The sequence below is a fragment of the Gossypium raimondii genome, chromosome 8 (assembly GCF_025698545.1).
Source record: "Gossypium raimondii isolate GPD5lz chromosome 8, ASM2569854v1, whole genome shotgun sequence".
NCBI lineage: Eukaryota > Viridiplantae > Streptophyta > Magnoliopsida > Malvales > Malvaceae > Gossypium > Gossypium raimondii.
The window spans coordinates 44,152,670-44,173,953 of record NC_068572.1 but is presented as its reverse complement, the minus strand read 5'-3'; positions in this window follow the sequence as shown (position 1 = coordinate 44,173,953).

Sequence of the window (21,284 nt, the reverse complement as noted above, 5' to 3'; positions counted from 1 at the left end):
TACAGAAATGAAGAAGTGCCCCTGTTTGCACGATTGTGCCCTTGTTCGCACTTCGGATCCCCTGTATACACTTCGGTGTCCCTATTTGCACGACTATGCCCTTGTTCGAACTCTGGTGCCCCTGTTCGCACTTTGATGCCCCTGTATACACTTTGGTGTCCCTGTTTGCACATCTGTGCCCCTGTTTGTACTTCGGTGCCCCTAACTACATGTATGTGCCTATGTTCTGCATCTATGATGCCCCTAAAAATGGAGTGATGATTGAGCATGTGAACTGAGTACTAATGATTTAGACTAAATGATATGGATTGTTACATGGAATTGGTGTGGGTACTCAAGTACTCGAGTTAAAATTACTAGTTCATCGGGCTATGGAAAGAGTTGAATTGTAAATTATTTTGTGCTTATATATTATGGCATAATTATAGTAATGGTAAGTGAAAGATATTATAATGAGTTTATTAGTTACATATATGGATTGTTACTTTGAGAATATGTGATTTATGGCATGAAAAGTCCTTTGAAATGAAGATTGTTTTGATGTATTTGGATTGAAGAGATAACATTTGAGTTATGTGGACGAATGATTTATATAGTGAAATTCTTTTCATGGTATGAATGTGTAATTAAAGCTTTACGAATATATGACTATATAAAATGATCTATGATTTAATGTAAGAATATGGAATTTATGATAAGCTTAGTTAAAAAAGACGAAGATACATGGTAGTCATATAATAGATGAATGGTGAAATTGAAACGTTTGATATATTACATGCCTTGTTTGGGATAGATTTATATGTGTACTGCTTCACCTATTAACCTTGTGAAGTATGATGTATAGGAAAAGGAAAATTGGCCTATGATTAAATGAGTTTTCTCATGGTTGTTTAATTCAATGCATTTGGTAAGTTTAAGTTCTTTTATATAAGCTTACTAAACATTAGTTGATTATATAATTTTTTTTCTTTGTTTTGTAGATCACCAAATAGCTCGAACGGTTGGAATCTTTGTCGAAGCATGATCATACTATCCATCAATCCACTTTGGTAGCTTTTGAATATATTGAATTGGTTATAAGTGGCATGTATAGAGTTGTGTGTTATTTTGATATTATTTGAATGTAATAAGGTATTAAGTGTTGTTTTGGTGGTTGGTTTGTTTTTGAATGGTGCCAAGTTCATTTTGGTTTATGTCTTTTTGATGAAGGCTTGTAAATGATGTGTATTCATATGAGATGATGGTAGCTATGCATACTCTCATGTAGGTTGAAAGAATATGGTTGTTTGATATGTTTGAGATATGGCCTTTTGGTATGTATATGGTATGCTAAATTATGGAAATTATATTGTTGAATAGGTTCAAAATTGATTGTAATTGTGGTACATATTGTTGGTACATTGGTTAGAACATATAGGATGATTAATTTGGTATATTATGAGTAAGTTTGGAATGAGTTTTGGTATTATGAATGTTTATGGAAATGGTGCATATTGATGTGTAAGTTTTAGTTCGTTTAAGGGTTTAACTTGGAAGCACACTGCTTGGGACACGGGATGTCACACGACCATGTGCCACACACGGTCACCCCACACGGTCGTATGCGCTCTATTAGTTTTAGTACAGGTTTCACACGGTTTGAGACACGGGCTGAGACATGGCTATGTGTCTCAAGTCAGTAAGTTACACGGTATATGACACGAGATGGGGCATGACCGTGTGTCCCTACTTCAAATGCTCACACGACCTATTTTCCAAATTTTAAAGTCTTTCCTAAAATTTATGTTTTGATTCCTTTTGATCCCTGATTACTTTCAAACTAACTTTAGGGCCCCATAAACCTGGATTATGGCCAAAGTGAATATTTATTCTGTGAATTGATATATGTTTATAAATTAATTGAATTTTTGTTTCGACTCAAGATAAATTGTTCTATTTGGTTCTGTAACACTTCGATCCTTAATCCGACAACGGAGACAGGATATGGGTGTTACAACCCTAAAATGCAATAACAAACCTTATAAGTACAAGAGTGCTTAGTGAATCCCACTATAACCATACAGTTATTATGGATACTTTGCAATATGGTAAGAATTTTTTATGAGCCAGCCATAGTTAGCACCATTTACTTCGACTGGTACCATCACCGTGTTATCATTTTTTTATACACCAATTATCATGCACTTGTCATACTTAATCTTCCATATCTTATTAATTAAGGAATCCTTCCAATCAATTCATGAATCTCTTATCCCATAATACTTACCTAACAGAACATACCCTTAAAAACTACTTCCCACACCCCTCATCTTAACCCATGCTCTTATTTCAAACAACTACCCACTGACATAATCTTGGGTGGATAAATATATATGGCGGATACTTACGCAAAGTTTCATACCATTGGTTCACACTTAGAAATACCCTGATCCAGTTCTGTACACATATTCATATTGATAATTCACAAGGTATAACAACCAATTGAGTTCCATATCATGCTATTACAAAATCTCATAATTCATAATGGCACTAACTCAGATTCAAAATAATTTTAGAAGAAGATGTGATGCCCCTTACTTTTCATACTAACAAAACACCATAACAAATACCCTTCTTGACATACAAATACACATCTCTTTTTTGTGGAAAACCCTTAAAACTTTATTCAACTCTTATTCCAGAGTATATCAATACATTATCTTGGTTATACTTATTACAGAACTACTAGAACTTGCTCATATTTTACCATAGAGACAGACATTCATATTCATAACTTACCATATATTCTTGACAGTTCACGCCACATAGACTTATCAGAATACACTATACAGGCAATTAGATAGAACACGCCACAAAGGCATCCCTTTCAGAGTTTTCCATAAAGGCTATTCTTTTCAGAGTTCACCACAAAGGTTATTCTTAATTGCCGTGTTTACGATATGGATTTGTCTAAACTTACATTACGTGAGGTTTTTCCATCATCATCCTGGGACACATAGAGAACCTTATTAGGTAATCACCATTCTTTAATTGTTTTTCAGAGGGTGCCATGAGCATGGATTTTTCCTTCAGAGTTCATGTTTTCAATCCCAACAAACTTCATCAGACACCACCGCAGTGAACAGACACAAACTCTCTTGAAAGACTCTTTATGCATTAACATAATCTAAATTCAAACTTTTACTTCACTAACATACACCCAAACAGAACACACCTCTCCTTCATACATATACGTACTAAGCCACACTTCAATGTTTCAATACTCGTATACCAATCATCACATACTATACTTTTCATGACTTTGGATCCAAAGTTTAATCAATTTCTTATAGGCATACTTCGAATATGAACAATATACATGTAAGAGTTAGAATAAAAACTCACCTGATTCTCACCTATTGCAGTTCAAAGCTCCAAATTCAGATATCCATCACAAACCAGCAACAACCATTGGTTAGAAACATAATTTCACCATTAATACTCTCATACATACAAATTAATTATCATTTCAATCGCTGACCATCTCATGCAAAAACCTTATACTTACAATCTTGTTGTTCATTTACTAAATACAGATTTATTCATTCAATACTTAACATGCAGAGTTAAAATACTTACCCTGATGCGAAGTAACTATTGATCATAAAATAACCTTAGCCTCTAGATTATCGACGTGGGATACATTCATATTTAAGGAAGTTTTCAGTATATACCACTTAAGGAAGAGGAAGAGGAAGAAAAAGAAAGAAGAACCCTTTTCAGAACATATTCTCACTTATAAATATGAATCATCTTGCTTAATGGAATTTAACAAGTATCATACGTATCAGAACTTGCCTTCTTATTGGCCTATAGTTTCTGAGAAAAATATAAATAAGTTCCCTTCATCAAACTTATCAGGCTAAACTATACAGTTGGTTTCTAACCAGATTATTTAAAATCTAACTAGAATAGTATTCCATACAATTTAGGCGTACGATACCTTTGGCGAATACTCATCCTATATTTCCCTTTTATCCCTTAACATGGATGTCTCCTTAATACATGAGAAAATATTATAAAATCAAATTCTTACTTACTATTGTGGCAGATACTATACGCCCAAACGTATATGCAAAAAAAAAATCTTTTTGGCAGATAATGTTACGCTAGACAGACTATTTACTACTATATGCCGAAACTTTGGATCCTTTAGATCTGGGGTGTTACACATCAGCCCATGATTCGTCTTGTCTTCGACACCCTTAAGTATTGAACCAAGATTTTTTCTTGTTTTTTCCTACTTATCACTCCCATTGACAGTAGAGAACTCAAATCGCTTTGGGAAATCTCTTACCCTATGTGGGCCTTAATAAAGGTAGCAACTTATCGGGCCTTTCTTCCCTCATGGCATGTCTTGCTTAGCTTTTTGGGTCTGGCAATTTTTTTTGCCTTGTCTTTGTCTCTCTCACCATTACCCTTGGGTTTGAATTTGGGCATTAAAGACTCAGAATTTTTCGATTTCTTAACATTTAGCTCAAGAAGTGATTCAGCAACGGTTATGGTTTTGGAGAGTTCTTCGACCCCCTCCAATGTTCTAGTTCTTACTTAACCCAAGGATTCAATCCATCCATCAAAAAGAAGAATGCCTCATCTTCACTCAGATTAGTGATTTGCAGCATCAACATATTAAATTGTTTCACATACTCCCTGACTGTACCTATTGCGAGAACTGACGCAACTTAGCCCGTGCCTCCTTCTCGACATATTCTAGGTAAAATTGTGCTTTGAACTCATCTGTGAACCTACGACGCTACCATAACAAAGCAACATCAGTGAGATACAAAGAAGCAGTGTTTACCTTAGCATCGTCATCATTGATGCCTATGTCATGAAAGTATTGCTCAATCTCCCATAAGAATTTGTCCACCTCCCTTGTGGACCTTGCCCCCTTGAACTTCTCCAGTTTGGGAGCATCAACCTTATGGTTCGATATTCCACCCAACACCCATTTTCCCACATCAACACGACACAAAGCAAGCTCTCCCTCAAGCTCCTCAATCTTTGTGTACAACTCCTCCATTGTGGCTTCGTTATATGCCTTTATTTCCATCATAATAGCTTTAAGAGTCTTATTCTTTTTTCGTCAGCTTCACCACAGTAGTGTTAAGGAGAGCTTATAATGCATCCACATTGGAACTAAGGGCCTTTACCACATGCTCCTTGAGCTGCTCATTCTCTAAGCCAAGCTCCTCGATGCATCCCCCCATCATCTCGAGAGTTTCTTTTATGTCCCCCATGGACTCCTAAAGATTGACCACTCGTCCTTCTAGTGCCGAAAGCATTTCCCTCAAACGGCTAGCTTTCTTAGCCCTCCCACGAGTTTCCATTGGTTCAACTTGTTTGACAACTTCTTTCAACATCTTTTAACGGTGCCTTCATAACCCTAGCTCGAATACCAACTGTCACGGGGCTAGAACTTTAGTCTCGTAATCCCTATCGTATTAGGCGATTTCTTTGCTTCAAAGTGTAAACTTGAAATTATATAGGATTTTTTTAGTAATTTTTACCACCTTTTTACTTAAAAATAATATTAATCTTGAGTATTTGTTAATTCATTAAGTGGATTTTGCTTAAATGTTAATAATGAACACGAATTTATGAAGTATGTGAATTTGTGCCTTTTATATGATTTTGTGCATAAAATTAAAGTATTTCATGTTATGTATTAATATGTTAAATTTACTTATGCAGTGGCACCATAAAGTTGAGTTTATTATAATGTTACATGTACATGAGCTATTATTCTCATTTTTTGGACGGCAAGACCAAACTTAATGGGTCATCAAGATGCCACATTGACCCAATAAAAAAAGATGATACATGTTGGTCAAGTCTACAAGCTAGTTGGGTCATTAACTGTCCAGTTCAAGAGAAGAGAGGCCCAATCCGGCAACCATAATTTGGCAGACAAGAAATTAATTTTGGGATAATTTTTTGAAGTTCCTCACAATTGGAGGAATATTGGAAATCTGTACACAAGATTTGCTTGAGAAACCGTCCACCCCTTGCATGATTCAATAATGAAACATGCTTGAATTAAGCAACCAAACCACCTTCTCTTCCACATATCATGGTCAGTTATAGGAGGGAGAAATCCAAGGGATTGTTGCTGCTATTTTTAGTAAACTTTCCCACCTTTTTCAAATATAAATACCACACATATCTCACATTTTCAGTCATCCCTTACTCATCCCTTCATCCCTCATTTTCACAATATTCTTCATTCCGTCTCTTGATCTCTTCATTCACCATGCCTATCATTCCATTTTTCCTTTAGTTTTTAGCTAGCAAAAGCTGTGAAAAGATCATCTCTTAGCTGGCCACCTTGATAAGCCATTAGTAAATGTGCAATAAGAGGAGCAGAGGAAAACACTTTCAATCAGAGTCCGCGAGACTGTCGACTTGAAATAGAGTTTATTCTTCCCTTACTTGTTATTTTAAATTAATTATGTTTGCAATGTGTTTTATGATCTTGACATCAACAATGGTAGCTTAAATTTGTTTAACTAGGTTAATTGCATTAATTCAATGAGATTTGTTTGATTCATGTTTAAAGTGTTTGAAGTGCAAACTTAATTTAGATCCTAACTTGACTAAATTAAAGGTTCATAATAAATTTAACAAGCTCTATTATCTTGCATAGTTTTTAGGTTATGTGATTAAACTGTTTCAAACCTAACCCGTCCCTGTTACTTCACATAAATACTAAGAAACCTTTAGTTTAATATGATCAGTAAAATGCATGTTTCACTAAGTAAAAAAGATTCCGAAAGGACTTAATTTGGTTTCCAAACTCATGAAAGATCGAGTTGCCATGAAATATTTTTCGAACACTGTTAAACATGATGAAAATTAATCAAGTTGATTAATGTAGTTATCCTAGTCTATTCATGTTATTGATTGTTGAAGTTGTGTTTCTACTACTAAATTCATTCATACATTTAGATAATATGCATACTTAGATTAAAATTGCATTAGGGATCAACTTTGCATCTAGTTAAATTAATCTAGTCATCATCACTCAAATTATTGTGTTTTTACCACCAAATTGTTAACTTATAATTTTGCAATTAATCAATTAACATGCACAATCCTTCATTTACTTACTTATTACTTGAACAACTATGTACACTTGCACAAAATGGGCATTACAAAAACACCTAAGTCAACCTAACTCCCAACAATTGAGGATTCAAACAGAATTCCTCCAATGCACCAACACAAAGCGAAAGCAACTCAAAGATGAAAAACTTGAAAAATAAACAAAGCCATAGAAAAACGAAAAGCACTAGAAAGAATGTTTGAGTGAATCCTTTCAAGAATTCTATTACTCAAAACTGAAGTGATTTACAATGAGGGAGAGACGCCTCTATTTATATTTGAGCCTCCCCAAATTCAACGGTATAGGTTAAAGTACATCAATGGCTAAAATTAAAAGCTATCTACAAAATCAAATTTCTCTAAGATTACATAATCATTATCTTCTAATATTACAAGCCATAACCAAGATTGTATATCTTTGAAGATTACATTCTTTATTTTCCATGCTTTATAAATGAGCCTTCAACCTCTCCAAGCAATGGACCAGTCCAGTTGAGCCAAATTACCTCCCTTGAACATGATGGATCACACAAGTGTGCCATGGTTGTGGGCTCCCATCCACAACCCATGACAGTAAGCTTTTCTTTATGTTCGCCAAGTTGATCTGCATTTTGTTATTTTCACTTTTCTTTTTTACCCTTACATACTATCATGTGGCAATTCATATTAAAAATTTAAAATATATATTGTCTATTTTTTATCAATATTTTTTTTCAATTATAATTTTATTCAACTTTTAAAATTTTGAAATAATCAAATTGAACTTTTTTATAATCAAAACAAACCCAAAGAAACCTAACTAAACAAAAATCATGTCTTTAACCATGACCCAAATAAATCAAGGCATGTCTATCAAAAGTAAAAAAAAATACAAAAACAAAAGACCATTCTAGAATTATATCCAGTCATGATGAATGAACTGACAACCATATTCATTTCTCAAAACAACATTTCCATGTCGATTCCAGTTCCCCGAGGAGACCAAACGATGCTACCAAAATGAAACCCCAAATCTCAACATCTTCTCCATCAATTGAGTTCCTTTCGATCCCTAATCAAGCTCCCTTTCTCTCTGTATTTCCAGGTAAATTTCTTCTCCCCACTTTAAACTCTCATTTGCGATAAAATGTGCCATCTAATTCACTAATCTTTGAGTATACTTGAATCGAATGCTTTGAAAGTTAAATGCAAACTATTTGATGTCTTTGATATAAAACTTGATTTCTGATTTATCAACACTATTGGACTGACATTTCTTAATAATCGTTAATGCATCACCTTCTATTTCAATCCTCCTCACTCCCATTTGGATCCCTAATCTCACTGCCCGAGTGCATGCACAAGCTTCAGCAGCAAACGAAGATGTAATCTCTTTCTCCAAAGTTGCTTGTGAGGCCAGAACCTCATCATTGTTGTTTCTAGCAACCAACCCAGATGTCGATCGGAACTGATGGCGATTGTATGCCAAGTCAAAGTTAATGCGAACAAAACCATCCTCTAGAGGTCTCCAAGTAACAGACATATTCTGTTTAGTTAGATTCCTAACCCCCAACTCTTCAATTTCCTAGATATATTTGAAAATCTGTTCAGTTATTCCTCTGCCTGAAGTATATTTTCATTCGTGTACTCTTCTATTTCTTTCAGTCTAGATTATCCATATCGTGCAACAAAAGAGTTGGCATTGATAGCTCGAGGCTCTTTGAAACACTCAGGTAAGCCAATCCCAATCTTCTAGATTAACCTCCGAAATGACCCACTCAAGATTTAATTGTTTCCATACTTTAATTGATATAGGGTAGTTTCTAAAATCATGGTCAGTGGTCTCCACCCCCTCTTTGCACCTTGGGCAAATTGTGTTCACTCGCAACCTTCTATGTTTTAGATTAACTAGAGTTGGCAGAAAATTTCAGGAAACTTTCTATAAAGTAATTTTATGTTTTTCTGTAAGCTTAAGGGTCCAAAGTTTTCTATAAAATTTAATCATGTCATTCTACAACTCAGTAGAATTAGGATCAGTTGTATGTTTAAGTAAAAGTTAGTATCCACTCCTAACCGAGTACTCATCAGAAGCTCACCCCTCCAAACCACTAAATCATCATGTTCCACCAAAGCTAAAGGGATCCACAAAATTCTTTTCACATCCAGCTCAGAAAAGGTATCTCAACAACTCCAATTTCCATGTTCTGGTACTACTATCAATTAAGTCGGAAACCTTTGTTACATCACGATTTCTCATAACCCCAGGAATTAAATAATTTTTAGCTCCTGGGATCCAAGCATCATCCACAATAGAAATCTTATCTCCCTTCCCCACTCGCCAACAAAGCTCCTTCTCAAAGAGAGCCTTTGCTACCCAAATACTCTGCTAGGTATAGAAAGGTAGATTCACTAACCTTTCTTCCAAAAAATCACAATTTGGATAGTATTTAGCCTTTAACACTCATGCTAACAAATAATTCTTATTACAAATAAGATGCCAACCTTGTTTTTCTAACAACGCAAGATTAAATTTTGCAAGGCTACAAAAACCCAATCCTCCCCTTTCTTTTAATTCACATAAACCATTCCAATCACACCAATGTATACCCCTTTTACCATGACCTTTTTGGCACAAAAATTTAGCCATTATGCTTTCTAAGTCTTTACAAAGCGATTTCAATAACAAAAAACACATAAATGAATAAGTAGAAATGGCTTGTAGGACAGCTTTAATGAATACTTCCTTCCCCCTTGAGACAAAAACCGAGTGCTCCAATTATCTATCTTCTGCTTGACCCTATCTTTTAAAGTTTGAAAAGCTAGTCTCTTTCATCTTCCCACCACATTTGGGAGTCTAAGATATCGCTCTAGATTATTCAAAGCCTTAACACCTAAGATTCTCGAGGCTGATAGCTTCTCACTCTCGCTAGTATTCGTACTGAAAAAAGCTGTGGACTTATCATAATTTATGCACTAACCTGAACTATTCTCATATTCCTTAAAAACCTTGTTCAAAACTTGTGCTCCTCTCCCATTTGGTTCACCAAACACGACACAATCATCAGCAAAAAGCAAATGCAAAATTTGTGGTCCTCTTCGACTTACCTTAGCCCCTTTTAGCAAACCATCGCTGACCGCCAATTTCATTACAAATAAAAAAAAGGAATGGACTCAAAGGGTCCCCTTGTCGAAGCCCTCTACTTAGTTGAGAAGCCTTCCTAACTTGCCCATTGATGATCACAAAATTTTTAACTGATGAGATACATCGCATAATAAGCTCAATCCATGACAAAAAAAACCCATCTTTTCCATCATAACTCGAAGAAAACCCCATTCAACCCTATCGTATGTCTTGCTCATGTCTAACTTTAAGGCCATAAAGCCCTTTTTACCAACCCTTTTTCTGTTTAAAAGAGTGTAAAACCTCATAGGCAAGTAGCACATTATCATAAATCAGCCTTCCAGGTACAAAAGCACTTTGAGCACTCTTAATACAATCATCTAACACTCCTTGAAACCTATTAGCTTATTCAACTTTTAAATTTAATCACAAGTGTTTAGTCTTATATATTTATATAATTTCTTACTCATATTTAATTTTCAATTGTTATTCATATTTTACGAAAACTTAAAAAATATAATTAATTTAAGATTAAAAAATTAAAATTACTTTACGTTATAAAATAAAAAGATAGAAAGTAAAGAACAAAGAGAATGAAAGATTAAAGAGAGAACATATTTTATTGATCAATCGAAAAATTTACAAAGCTTCTCCAAATTCTTTATTTATAGGCATAAGAAGTATAAATGAAGTAGAGATCTACTTCTAATGACTATTAGAATAGTACATTAAAGCTTATCTTGATCTTGATAGACACCCACTTAATAAGATATTCATTAACACTCCCCTTTGGATGTCCATTGGTAGATAATATGTCTCATTAAAACCTTACTAAGATAAAAACCCTATGGAAAAAATTCCTAGTGAAGGAAAAAGTGTAACCTCCCAAATCCGGCCTAGACATTATGGCTAAATTGAGAAGGCTACATTAGCCACCGAAATGGCTAAGTTAACTTACGTTACTTTTGAATACTTTAAATAAAATCATTTTAGAGAAAACCGTAGTTGTACTTTAAGTTAGCTTAAAAGCGTTCATTCATTAGGTTGTATATGTTTAGGATTCATTTTATTGTTAACAGTGTTGTTTTAGAAAAACTGTTTACTTGTCGCTCTTCTTTAAAGAAAACTCGATGTTAAACTAATACAGCGGAAATTAGGGAACAATGTCAAATTTTACTTAAGCCCAATATCATGCATTTTCCGGTTATTATGCTTGAGTAATCCATGCATGCAAAAATCCCCAAATAAAAAGTTACCAAGCCACAGACCAGAAATAATTAAAAATTACAAACCAAAATCAATAAAGTCTTAATAATACTTATTAAGAAAAATAATCCGAGGTCCAAAGTGATTCTCCGAATGCCGAGTCCGGTCCTAATTTCAAGGTTTACCTGAAAGGTTAAACACTATTGGGGGTGAGCTTATGAAAAGCTTAGTGTGAGTCAAACAATTATTTAAAATATCAAATACAGTGAAACAAATTATCTTTAACAGAAGAAAATAGAACCATCATAGGAATTTCATATCATTACATAGTCATTATCAATATTGATGTCAAACGGTGTATGAGCATAGGTCATCATTCATTCGAGTAACAATCATTAATTTCGATACCATTCAATATAGCGCAACACAATACAACACATATCATATATCAATAACATTCGAATATGTCGTGAGCATGATGCAATGCAAAAAGGTTCCTACCCATACCATCCGCTACAAACCATGAGTTTCCCCAGAACCCGTCATCTGAACTCAAAAATATTATGGGCTTAACCCTATTGTGGTTAAAACCACCGATAATAATATGCAGAAAATTCTGCTTGTAATATTGCGATAAATCGCCATTCCCCTCGATACTCTAGGTGCAGTGCACTGACTACGAATAATGCGAACTTAATATGCCACCGGTACTCCACGAAACTCCTCCGTCAACCACAAAATCTCAACCCAATGCATATGCAATATGTTACACAATCTCACACATAATCATATCTCAATACTTTTCAAATTCATTTGACATGCTCAGCATGTCCTCAATGATCACATACTTTCAGTAATTGGAAACAGTGTTCCAATATTTCAAATTACCATTGTGTTGGTATCAATCAATATCATTCAATTTCACATACTTTATGGATTTTCATTGAGCATAAATAGCACCCTTTTTAGTACCCAATATAACAAATATCTCATACATTTAAATCATACATAAGCCTGATATCTCAACACATTATATCATTCAGTCAAGCATTCTCATATCTCATAACTCAAATATGCAATTACAAACTCAATCAAACATTCATACTATCAAACTAGCAATTTTGCCAACATGTCAATCTTTTAAGGCTCGAAACATACATGGTTCGACCATTCACAAAATCAATAATTTGGCTATTAAGTCAATCCAATCAGCAAGCTAATTTATCAAATATAGCATGATACTTAACATTTTCAAATAATTTTATGAGTTTAGGACCCACACCTTATTCTTCGCTTCCTCGCAGCATACTAACAAATCTTCCAATTTTCCTTAATAATTCCTTAAATGAACACTGTATTAATGCAAACCATACGTACAATTGTTCTTCGCCTTTACAGATAATTTGGAGCATTTGGGTTAGCACGCTTCGTGATTTGTGGGTTTTGAATGGCCAACCGATCAAGAACGTTTTTCCCCAAGCTAGTCGAGAGAAACGACAATGACACTTTCTTGACAATATTCGGGATCGATCTTGGAGTTTAAGATTTCAAATTTGGGGATGATTTTAATGAGGAAAATTGACAGGAATATGGTGGAGAATATGTTAACAAATCTTATGGCAAAAAGAAAAAAAATGGTAAAACTAAGTTTAGGTGACGACAACAATGGAAGAAAGGAAAAAGAATTAAAAGCAAAGAGAATAAGAGGAGGAGAGGAACGGCTAAGACAATGAGGAGGAGGATTAAAGGATGATTATTAGTGAAAAATTAATATTTATACCTAGGTTAACTAGGCTTGGATGGCCCACACATTAAAACAAGAGGTTTATATCAAAGAAATTAAATTATTTGCATGGGAATGGAATTGAAGTTAAGACCTCAAGGATAAATTCAGTAATATTTAGCCATCAAACTAATAACTCATTCTTGATATAATTTTGAAATATTTATTGTAAAAATATAAGACATGTCACAAACTAGGGTTTAAGGAAAAATTTGCAAAATAATAAAAATGGTGAGAGATAAGGGATTTGAACTTGGGTTTCAAGGAATATTTCACTAACACTTAACCAACAAACCAATACCTCATTTTTTTTCCTAAAAATGCATAGATAATCTCAAAATTAAGGCATGACCACTCTCTCTCGATTCACAAACCTGATTTTACTAACCCCCGATTTTTGGGATGTTACAAAAAGAGTACACATATCTATAATACGCATAATATACTGCCTTATTAAAAACCTTACCAAGAAAACCCAATAGGACAAAACCTCAATTAAGGAAAATAGAGTACAGCGCGTATTTACTCCCCCTCATAAAAACATCACATAATATCTTTCACATTCTATGTATTCAATCTTGAATACTAACTTTTCAAATGACCATTTGAACCTATTTGTTAATTATTTATATCGACATTCTTTTGAAAGTCATGAGTGAGGGAAAATTTTTGGGGAAATATATTTTGATCTCTTTAGAAGTTTCAATAATAATCATAACAAACTTTAATCATGATCCTCTATAAAAATACAAATAGGTATTTTGGATCATTTTATAATCCTCTTTCAACTACTATTGACTAAGCTAAATTTACCACATATGTTCAATTATTTCAATTCATATAAATGAACAATTTCTCAATAATTTCAATATGCTTCGGCATTCTAAATCCTTCAAGGATTTTATTATAAACTTTACTTTATAGTGATTCATAAAAGGTTGTAACAATAACCATTAGACGCAAGTTAAATATTTTATGAACTGTTAGTTTAATAATATATCTAAAGGTTATTGCATCCACCATAAAAGAATAGTATATCTTTTCATAATCAATGCCAAGACTTAGCAAAAACTTCATATTTTATTCTGTTTTGCAAAACTACTTTATTTGCACCCTCACTGGCTTTATACCTTTAGATATTTGGTCTATTGGTCCAAAAACTCCACAAATTTAATTGTACTCAAGTTGCACCTTTCTATTTTGACCAATTTATTCCATATCTATATTTCTCAATAGATTTATTCAAGATCCTCATTTCATTTCATTATTTCAATAATATTGCATGTAAAACCATTGTTGATCACTTTTATTATCGGTTTGACATTTTCTCAAATTGACATAACTTATGAGATCTCTTATTTTCATTATTTTAATCTTCAATTTTAGATACCTGAATCTCTTCTAGAGTTTTACTTATTAGTTATGTCTTGGGTCTCTTCTGGAGCACTCGCCTCCACTATATGACCATCTAGAAGAAATTTCATCTTTGGAACCGATCAATCTATTATTTATTCTAACTAATTGTCCTACTAAGACTTTGATTCAAATTAAAATATTAGATGGTATATAACACTTGGTTAATCTCATTAAGTTTGTAAATACATCTGACAGTTAACTTGTAATGAGTTATCCTTGTTGAACTTTTGGTTCAAATTACTCTCCCTCTAACTCATTACAAGTTATTATTTCTTTCCCCCTAATGTCGGGAAAACTATCAAATCAAAATGGTAGTCACAAATCATGTCATAATTGAATCTCTAATACATTCAAAACATCTAATAATACAAATAGACTTAAAATTAATATATATCCCCAACTTTCTTTGAGGATTCACTCATCTTTGTGCGTTATGGTGGAGCAATTGGAACATATACACACATACAAAAATTCAAAGATGAGAAATATTTAGATCTTAACTAAAAATCAATTGTAATGGGGAGTATTTATAACTTATTGGCTTGATGCATACAACACGTAAATTAACATAATCTCATGTTGAAATAGGAAGTTTAGTTCTCATAAGTAATGGTTTAGACATTAATCAGAGGCGTTCAGTCAATAATCTCTCTAAACCATTATGCGCATAAATAACAAACTTTTACAAAAGTTTTTCAAACTCAATCAATAAAAGACTGAGATATAAACTCATCAATATTAGCAAGATAAATTGTCTTAATTGCATGGTCTGAAATTAATTATTTAAACAAGCAATCTTGCAAATGACAGGTTACAAGTTGATAACACATACGTGATTATTTTGTAGATGCGTCTACCAAAATCATATAATATCAAAACCATCCACACTGTGGATGAATGGGCCCATATTCATTTCAAAAATACAAGATATTAAATCTTAATTTTAGCTATTGAGTTTCTAACAATCAATTTTCATTGAGAACAAACAAAAAATGAGAGTTCTTTAAATTAAAGAATCTTCTAGTTCTTTAATGAATGTCCATATGAATTCTTAATTAATTTTCGCATCATATATGATCTAGGATGGTCTAACTGGTCATGCCAAGTAGTAAATGCATTTGTATCAGTAAACTTTGGTTTACTTTAACATGCGTTTCAACTGTACTAAATTGTAGCAAATTGATAATTTTACTATCATTTCTTTTACTTTGTATCCACATATAAGTACTATTGTGACATTTACTACTGGAAATATCTAAATCAATGTGAAGTCTATAATGCTAATAAGTCAATAAATATAATTTCCAAATAATTATATGCAATATTCGCTTTAGGGAATATGCCAAAATCTTCAAATGCATGGCATTTGGTCTAGTGGTATGATTCTTGCTTCGGATGCGAGAAATCCTGAGTTCGATTCAAAATACTTTTAAAACCCTTTTAACAATAGTTTTGCATAATCAGTTAACTACCAAGAATAATTGTCTAGGTCATGTATAGAAACAAACCTATACTAAATATATCAATAAATGTCACATCTCAAACATAAAAATATGACATAATGAAAAGTAGCAAATTTTTTCATAACCATCATTATAAACATACATGAAATTTAATTCAAAATCCAACCATTCAAGCTCATAGAACTTTATTTACAATTGCTCATCTTATTTCTCTAAATAATTAACAAATGGAATAATATAAAACGTATGAACTACTACCGTTAACAATTATTTGAATTAAATCAAATCTAAATAACCATAAATCCATTGGTTTGTTAACATAAATTTGCATACTAGATATGTTTTAATCAAATATATTATTTAATTATAAAATCTACTATAACGATATAAATAAATCAGTTAATATTCATTTTCATGAACAAATGAGATTCTTAAAACAATATGTAACACATGTAATCAAAACTAAAAAGAAAACCATCTCAAAATATTTAAATGATATATCAAGTTGATTTAATATTTAAAGACGTACCTTTTTTTGTTCTATGTTGAGCCTTGGCAATAAAAAGTAAGTAAATTAAACTTCAGTAGTAGACTTTGAATCCAATCAAAATCTATTAATAACAAACTTTGAAAGTGGATCTTATTTACTAAGTGTACCATAGGTACATAACCAATGACTCTTCATAAATAAATTGTCTCTTTTCTTAAAAAGTTCTTGGGAATTCTTGCTCTTTTCTTGCGTTATTCATTTTTCCACTTCTAGAGGTGAGAAAATTTATTACGACAATCCTCTGTGACTATTATTATAATCTAATTTACTACATCCACGTTAAAGATTATGTCTTTCAAATTTATTACATATTGTTACATTCTCTTCGGGGAATTGTTAGATTTCGTGGTTAAAAATTTTTGTTCAAGAATAAGTAAATTTTTTTTATGATATTGCTACTATAAAAGCACATTTGAATCATGGAAAGTTGAATAAGTTCTCTCTTGCAAGGTTCTCATTAGTAATATTTTTCCTATTCTGAATACTATAGAGTTATACTCACAGTTTTAAAAAACTTGCAACTTCAGGTGCATGCAACCATAATGATCTTTAGATAGATTTACCATATTCTATTACTCATAAGTAGATATTTCATAGTCAAATATTTTGCTTTCAACTGCTTAACGGGGATGATGATAAAAGAAGATCACAAAGATAGTCACTATCAATTCAATTTATAACAAGAGTAATAAATATAAATCAATAACTCAATCCTCTTTTGATTCATATGAAATATAATGTTTTCTCCATTCACAATCCCAATATGATATACATTATAATGAATATCTTTTAAAACTAATGCATTAGCCATCACAAATTTTGTGCTTTTTAGATATTGATATATTAGTTCTTCTAGAGCTTTCAACTAATTTTGTACTATCAAATATTGGAATAATATTTGTTTGTTTCAATACCAAATAAGATAAATATTTTCTATCCGTAATGATAGAATTCATTACTACGTTCTCATATCCTTCTTCAAAGAATATTAACAGAAACAAAATATTTGGGCATACGCCACATATGTGGCCAATAATCTTTCATATCACATTGATAACATATGTTATCTTTTACCCTTTAAACAGTTATCTTGAGAACTCTCATTGTTCTCTTATTTATTACTATGTTCTCCCTTAGTGCTCCATGATTATATCTTTTATTTTCTTTATGTTTGCATTCATTTCGGGGAATGCAACAAATCTAGTAGGACAGACTTCTAAACCCCTCCATTGATTCTTTATTTCATAATCACCATCGCAAAACATGCGTGGATTTCAAATCAAAATCTATCTATCATGATTAGTCTCCAATTATAATAAACATGATCTAATAAATAAATCATAGTAAATATACTTGAGATTCTTTAACTTCATTGTTATCACCACGGCTATTATCACAAGTACTATTACAAGTAGTAAAACAGTTTTGTTTTCGTAATAACATTTATAATCTAATAGTAAAAGAAATCATTTAGTAAACAAAATCAAAATTTTTGTGTACAATGCTTGAAAGTTATTTGATACACATTGTACCAAATTTCAATACAACATATATGTTATAAAATCTTTTAATGCTCTAATCAAATATTTATAAATTCAATTTAAAAGATATAATACAATAATTTCAAGCATATTTAATAACAATAATTTAATCATAAAAAATTAATCATCCAAATATCATAATATTATTATTTAAGAAAAGAATCTTAGTTTATAAGAAACCTTAAAGTAAAAATATTTTTACCAAAAATCCATTAACAAAGGAGAAAAACATATCACGTAAGGATTATATAAATTTCTTTACATAATGATTACTCAATTAAAGACTGAAATAGCAGTAGCTCTAGAAGGCAATCGATAACAGCTTGAGTAGCAAATTTAAGTGGCCAGCTATTACATTGGTTGTTGCTTGAAAGGGGTAAGGCTTGGTGAAAGGGAAAAAAATTTTGTGACTTATGGAGAAAAACAATTAAAAGAGAATCGTGTTGATAATGTGTTATAAAATAAAAAGATAGAAAATAAAAAATAAAGAGCATGGAAGAGCAAAGAGAGAGTGTATTTTATTGATTAATCAAGTATTTACAAAGCTTATCTAAAGTCTCTATTTATAGGCATAAGAAATATAAATGAAGTAGAGATCTACTTCTAATGACTATTAGAATTTAAAGTACATTAAAATTATCTTAATCTTGACGAACATTCACTTAATAAGATATTCATAATAGTTTAAAATATTAAAATATTGTATCAATTCATATGCATCAATATAATTTGATATTTGCTTAAATTAACTGAAACATATCAAAATTTGGATTGTAACAAAATTTAAATTATTGGATATTGAACTATTCCATGATGTTTTATCATAATTCCATCTCGGACTTTCAAATTATGATTAAATAATATAATTATTCAACTAATCAAATTCAAATATCTTAATATAATATTCAAATAGCTTGTAAATTTATTGAACTCGAGTTTAAACAAATTTTTAAATTCAATTATGATAATTTAGTTCATTTTACCAAGTAAATTAACTAAATCTAAGGAGTTTGAAGTTCTCCTTTTGGATTCCAACTCAAATTTTGAAAATAAAACTTCATCAAATTTAATAAGTCTTTGACGACCAAATTTGGAAATAAGTTGGGGCTTTCTATATCTTAACTTGATTCAATTGCATCCTACCAATGAAGTTTCTTCCAACACCTTTTAAAAATTCCATATAGCACATCTATAAAATACTTATCAAAATATAATTTAGAATATAAAATTATTTTTTTCTTCGAGTGATGCATAGGTTGATTAGGTATCTTATATTATATTAAATTATTAAAATCAATATAAAAATTTGTAATATTTCATAAACAATATTATTGAAAAAGTAAATATAATATAATTAATTAATTTTTATAGTGACGGTAGTTTAAATAATAATCAATATAATTAAGACCAAAAATTACTATTTAAAATAAACTTGAAGATATTATTCCAAATTATGATTTTAGTTTAACTCTAAAAAAGTTATAATACAATTTAAAGATTAAAAAAGAAAAAAATGTAAATTAAGTTATTAAAGAAAAGTTGTATAAAAAATATGCTTATTCAAAATGAAAAGAAAATATTGTTGGAAAATATAGAAATTACATATAAAATAAAAGCAATTACGTGGTATTATTTATTATCATAAAAGATTAGCTTAAATTAAAAGTTGGTCTAATTTGATTAAGGTTTATTGAGCTTTAATTATTAAATAAAGTATGGGTCAAATATGTGTAGATATTCTAGTAATTAATTTCTAATTGATAATTGACTGATTAAAATTAAGATTAATGTGCAAAATTATATATATTAGGGTTATGATTCACAAATTACACATACGTAACTTTTCTAATATCTCTATCTTTAGGAAGAGAGAGTCACCTTTGAATTACTTGTGTGCTAATTTGGAATATCAAAACTATAAAATCCAAGATTTCAAGAAATCGATGGATTTAAGTACGCTTCTACATCTAGTTTTGTTTTTAATTTATTCTTAATGATTTTATATGATAGATCCCAATTTATTAAGTTTTGTATAAGAATTTTATGATTCTACAATAAACATACCAGTGGTAACTAAACTAATAAATTAATCTATATGATTCCAATAATATCTTTAATATATTTCACATTTATCTATTAAAAAATATTTGATATATATTATATATGAAATTCAATTCTCAATAATTAAAAAACAATTACATGAATGAATGTGTAAAATTGAAACACATATTTATATTTTTAAATATTGGGTTTTAAAATCATATATAAATAATTAATATTAAAAAATAAAACTAAACAAAGTGTGTAAATATTTAATTTTTTCGTAATATATGACTAAATCAATTATAACAAAGATTATGACATATGTAATTATTGTCACATAAATAGGTATTCAATGTTGATATATTTTATAAAAAATTAGATTAAAATAATATTTATTTTAAATTTATTTTGGTAAAAATAAAACAGCAATAAGCGATACTATTGAGTTGGCACATTAACCCTTATAAAATTAATATAGTTTATTTGAACTAAATCCATACGAATAAGGTGGAACTTCTATGAATCTTATTGCCGTAACCTTAATCAATAAAAACACGTGACAAATAATTATCAAATAAATGATAATTTCTTAACTATGCCATTTTAACAAACTTGGTTTTGTAATATAATGCTGGAATCTAAAGTAAGATTTAGAACACACAACTACGAGAAGAACAATAAAGATAGCCTTTTTCAACAACCTCTAAATCTCATGTATTTATTATACATCTTCTTTTCAAAACAATATAGTAAAAAAAATATTTACCTTCTAAAAATACATTATATTATAATCAATTATTTGTAATTCGATATTTTAAAATAAGATATTAAATTCAAAATTTTGGGTCTAAAATAAAATGTATAATAATATATAAATAGAAATTAAAAAGGTGGAACGGAGCTAACCCTTCATGTTAAGGTAATGTGGAGCCCACTGCTGCTAACCCCTAAGAGTGATAGCCGTCAATGACACACCTTCATCCATTAGATGATCGACACGTGTTCCATTTCGGTGAACCTTTCTCAAAACCCCGCACCG